Here is a 5000-nt window from a genome sequence, read left to right as displayed (position 1 = left end):
ACCGAGGTCCTATTCCATTATTCCATGCACACAGTATTCAGGCGGGCTTGCCTGCTTTAAGCACTCTAATTTGTTCAAAGTAAACGTGCCGGCCCACCGAGACACTCAATAAAGAGCACCCTGGTAGGATTTCAACGGGGTCCGCCTCGGGACGCACGAGCACGCACGGGGCGGTCGCACGCCTTCGGCTCGCCCCACCGGCAGGACGTCCCACGATACATGCCAGTTAAACACCGACGGGCGGTGAACCAACAGCGTGGGACACAAATCCAACTACGAGCTTTTTAACCGCAACAACTTTAATATACGCTATTGGAGCTGGAATTACCGCGGCTGCTGGCACCAGACTTGCCCTCCAATAGATACTCGTTAAAGGATTTAAAGTGTACTCATTCCGATTACGGGGCCTCGGATGAGTCCCGTATCGTTATTTTTCGTCACTACCTCCCCGTGCCGGGAGTGGGTAATTTGCGCGCCTGCTGCCTTCCTTGGATGTGGTAGCCGTTTCTCAGGCTCCCTCTCCGGAATCGAACCCTGATTCCCCGTTACCCGTTACAACCATGGTAGGCGCAGAACCTACCATCGACAGTTGATAAGGCAGACATTTGAAAGATGCGTCGCCGGTACGAGGACCGTGCGATCAGCCCAAAGTTATTCAGAGTCACCAAGGCAAACGGACCGGACGAGCCGACCGATTGGTTTTGATCTAATAAAAGCGTCCCTTCCATCTCTGGTCGGGACTCTGTTTGCATGTATTAGCTCTAGAATTACCACAGTTATCCAAGTAACGTGGGTACGATCTAAGGAACCATAACTGATTTAATGAGCCATTCGCGGTTTCACCTTAATGCGGCTTGTACTGAGACATGCATGGCTTAATCTTTGAGACAAGCATATGACTACTGGCAGGATCAACCAGGGAGCTGCGTCAACTAGAGCTGAGCAGCCGGCCGCCCGGGAGTGTGTCCCGGGGGCCCGCGCGAACACGCAAGCGTTCGCTCAATCATTCTGCAAACAGGAGGAGGCTGAGCTCCCCTGCACAATACACCTCGAAACCCTCTCAGGTCCCGGCGGCGCGCAGCGCCGTCCCAAGTACTTGGTCGGGTTCGAGAGAGGCGCAATCGCCCGGAGTTAGGCGAGTAGACGCTTTCGGTGCGACCACCCGTGCTCCCAACTGAGCTTGCCGCTGCCGACAGAGGCCCGGGAGCGTGCTGTCGTGGCATTGCCGGCGGGAGACAACACGCGCCACCTACGGTGACCGGCAGCTCCAACGCCAGCGCCACAGAAGGACAAAAGCCCCACTTGGGTGCCGAAGCGAACTCTCCCAGCACAGCGCACGCGCCAACACATCCGCACAGCTGCGATACAAACCACCAGCGAGAACCGCTGGGGCGACCGAGCAGCAGACGGCGTCGCGGCGCCGAGCGCCGGGCGGCGGCGCATCCTCAACGCACACAGTCCTCAATCGGACCAGCACACTGAAGATGTCCACCGCGCTTCGCACCGGGCCCGCGAGGACCTACTTTGGCCGCACGGCGCCGCGCGCAGGGTGCGCCGGCGCGCAGCTGCGACGCCTGCCGCGTCCGTCGGCCGGCGCGCCTGCCACTGGCCGCCCCCACCAGCCGGCTGTAGCGCGTGCGCCCACGCACCGCGCGGCCAGCACGCCGGGAGGCGCCCCCTCACCGGCCGGGGACGGTCCCACCCAGCCACCGCCGCGTATCGCTTCACACCCAGATGCCGTTCAGTTTCATCGGCATGGTGGGTATCGCTGGAACAACCGGTTAGTACCTCAACCTATCGTCGCCATCACCGATTCACCCCTAGCGAGAACAACCGCACCACAACGGGTTACCATTTCTTCATTTGCGTAACTTCACCAGAAAACGTAGGCGTCCATCGCCATTAGCAACTTCAACGATTATTGCATGCCTGTGTCAGGTGTCACGCCACACTACGTCTGCCCACATACACGCAACAAAATGTGCACGCCTAGACAATACGTGGAAGGTGGCCCCCGTACGTATGCGATGTCCATTGCTCGAACGACTGTCAACCGGCCTCTGTAGCATGTCGCAGATATGGAACGCGGTGCACCATGCTATCACGGTGTTTGAGGAGAGACGACTAGGCCCGAATACATCAACAGACAGCTCATGCTGATCGCCATCCACGGCGTCCGTTCCTCCCACACGTCTCTATGGCGTACCACACTGCAATCCAGCTCTCATAGGGAGACGACACGTAGCTGCGTGCACAATATTTGCACTGTATGGTCCGCCGTTTTTGGGCGCAGTCGTTGTACGGTCACACATGTGCCACGATGTATCATTCAGTACATAAGGACGAATGTGCAGTACAGATTGTGGTTTATGCGTACGACATCAGCGGACAGTTGACACAGGCCGCACCACAACGTAGCCTGAGTACGTCGCATGCGAAGGGCATTGAACATGCAAACTTCTCACCAACCAGCTTGCGAAGGCAGGGGGCAAGGTGGGGACGTGGGGAGGGGTGGGGCGGGGGGCGGCATGTACGTCCTGCTGCCATCCACATTACAGTGTACAGCAGGAGCATGTGGAAAGTCAGCAAGACTTGCAAGGTGTTTAACATGAAGCGATACACAGGGGAGCGGGCAGTGCGAGTAGCGAACTATATTGCGAGGGTTGCGGGTGGGCAACACTACACTAATTGAACGAGTCGTATAACAATTACAGAGCAGGTTTAGGCGACAACGTGGGTTACGTTAGCGGACAACGTGGGTTACGTTAGCGGACAACGTGGGTTACGTTAGCGGACAACGTGGGTTACGTTAGCGGACAACGTGGGTTACGTTAGCGGACAACGTGGGTTAGGTTAAGGCACAACGTGGGTTACGTTAAGGCACAACGTGGGTTACGTTAAGGCACAACGTGGGTTACGTTAAGGCACAACGTGGGTTACGTTAAGGCACAACGTGGGTTACGTTAAGGCACAACGTGGGTTACGTTAAGGCACAACGTGGGTTACGTTAAGGCACAACGTGGGTTACGTTAAGGCACAACGTGGGTTAGGTTAGGGGACAACGTGGGTTAGGTTAGGGGACAACGTGGGTTAGGTTAGGGGACAACGTGGGTTAGGTTAGGGGACAACGTGGGTTAGGTTAGGGGACAACGTGGGTTAGGTTAGGGGACAACGTGGGTTAGGTTAGGGGACAACGTGGGTTAGGTTAGGGGACAACGTGGGTTAGGTTAGGGGACAACGTGGGTTAGGTTAGGGGACAACGTGGGTTAGGTTAGGGGACAACGTGGGTTAGGTTAGGGGACAACATGGGTTAGGTTAGGGGACAACATGGGTTAGGTTAGGGGACAACATGGGTTAGGTTAGGGGACAACATGGGTTAGGTTAGGGGACAACATGGGTTAGGTTAGGGGACAACATGGGTTAGGTTAGGGGACAACATGGGTTAGGTTAGGGGACAACATGGGTTAGGTTAGGGGACAACATGGGTTAGGTTAGGGGACAACATGGGTTAGGTTAGGGGACAACATGGGTTAGGTTAGGGGACAACATGGGTTAGGTTAGGGGACAACATGGGTTAGGTTAGGGTACAACATGGGTTAGGTTAAGACACAACATAGGTTAGGTTAAGGCACAACATAGGTTAGGTTAAGGCACAACATAGGTTAGGTTAAGGCACAACATAGGTTAGGTTAAGGCACAACATAGGTTAGGTTAAGGCACAACATAGGTTAGGTTAAGGCACAACATAGGTTAGGTTAAGGCACAACATAGGTTAGGTTAAGGTACAACATAGGTTAGGTTAGGTTACACGTTGTTGTAAGGAAAGGTGTAGGGGGGGGGGGCGGGGGCGGGGGCGGCAGGTTCGTTGATAGTGATTATAGTAAGTGAATGCTTGTGACATGATGAGATTTGTCACGTCAGGATGCACCTTTGGCTTATTAGAGGCGGCGCTCCAATTCTATGCTTGTGTCAGACCTGTGTCTTTGACTCATGTCATTGTTTGTGCGCTGTGACAGGAGGTACTATTGTGATGTTGGGTGCACCGTTGTATAGGACATGTGTGGGTGTTGTTGCCTTATCTGCGCAATGGTGGATGTCGAAAGGGTGGGATATTCTATTTTCCGCATGGACCTCCTGGTCTGGTTGTGATAGTGTGGATTGTGTAATGTGGCGGAGAGGATGCACTGGATGTTGTTCCATGCTGGTGCTTACGTATTGTATGTGCGCCTGTTAGAAGCAGAGAGTGGTGCGTGATCAGAGTGTCTGGCTGACGTGTGGTTCCCATTGTGGGCAGACTCTTTCAGCATGTATACGGACAGTTGTATATATTTTCTGTAGTTTGATGGCTCTGCATTGATTACTAATCAGCGCCGTGTGTACGGGTAATCTGGTTCCAGTCCAAAATGTTCCATCTGTGTACATTAGTGACAAAGACTCCCCCATGCAGTGGGGCTCGGTCTGTTATAACTCTTCCGCGTAATATATTTGCGCCACGTTTTTGCGACTGCGAGTGCGAGTGCGAGTGCGAGTGCAACGCGCATGGGGACCGACATGCTGATGGCTCGGTATCGGACGCCGTACAGTGAGCAACGCGATCGCGTCTCTCGCTCGTCAGTGGTACAGGTCGCGGCCCATGTATACGGACAGCGGGAATGTCGCATATTGGAAATAACTCTTCATGAAACGCAAGTTATAGGGGTGGATTGCACTTTACGAGTGCGGGAAACGTCCGCCGTTCATCCGCTGGAGGTGCGAGTTTGGCGGTTGGGGTGGTCCACGAACGGGTGCGGGTAGAGTCATTGCCGGTCCACGGCTTCGTGCGGCAGAGCCACTGGAGAATGGGTGCTATGGTCGACAGAGGCTGCAGGCTTTGTGGGTGGCGTCGAAAGGCGGGCACTGTGGCGCCATCGCTGTCTTAATCGGCTTGGCGTCGCATAGATGGCGGTATCGTCGTTGGAGGAGGTCATGTTGCGGGAGACCTACAGATGGCGGTATGTTTT

At 54.9% G+C, this 5000-nt stretch overlaps 1 non-coding gene across 1 annotated transcript in view; it reads right to left on the bottom strand.

The window, feature by feature from the left end:
• The window catches only part of LOC124773515, a 1909-nt gene extending 987 nt beyond the window's left edge, over nucleotides 1-922 (bottom strand). Inside the window, exon 1 of the ribosomal RNA XR_007014759.1 lies at nucleotides 1-922. This exon is cut by the window's left edge and continues 987 nt beyond it. This is a non-coding gene — a ribosomal RNA (small subunit ribosomal RNA).
• Between the last annotated feature and the right edge of the window lie 4078 nt (nucleotides 923-5000).

Source organism: Schistocerca piceifrons, unplaced genomic scaffold, assembly GCF_021461385.2.
Source record: "Schistocerca piceifrons isolate TAMUIC-IGC-003096 unplaced genomic scaffold, iqSchPice1.1 HiC_scaffold_954, whole genome shotgun sequence".
Lineage (NCBI taxonomy): Eukaryota > Metazoa > Arthropoda > Insecta > Orthoptera > Acrididae > Schistocerca > Schistocerca piceifrons.
Note: the sequence above shows the minus strand (reverse complement) of the source record. Positions and strands in the feature narration are given on the sequence as shown.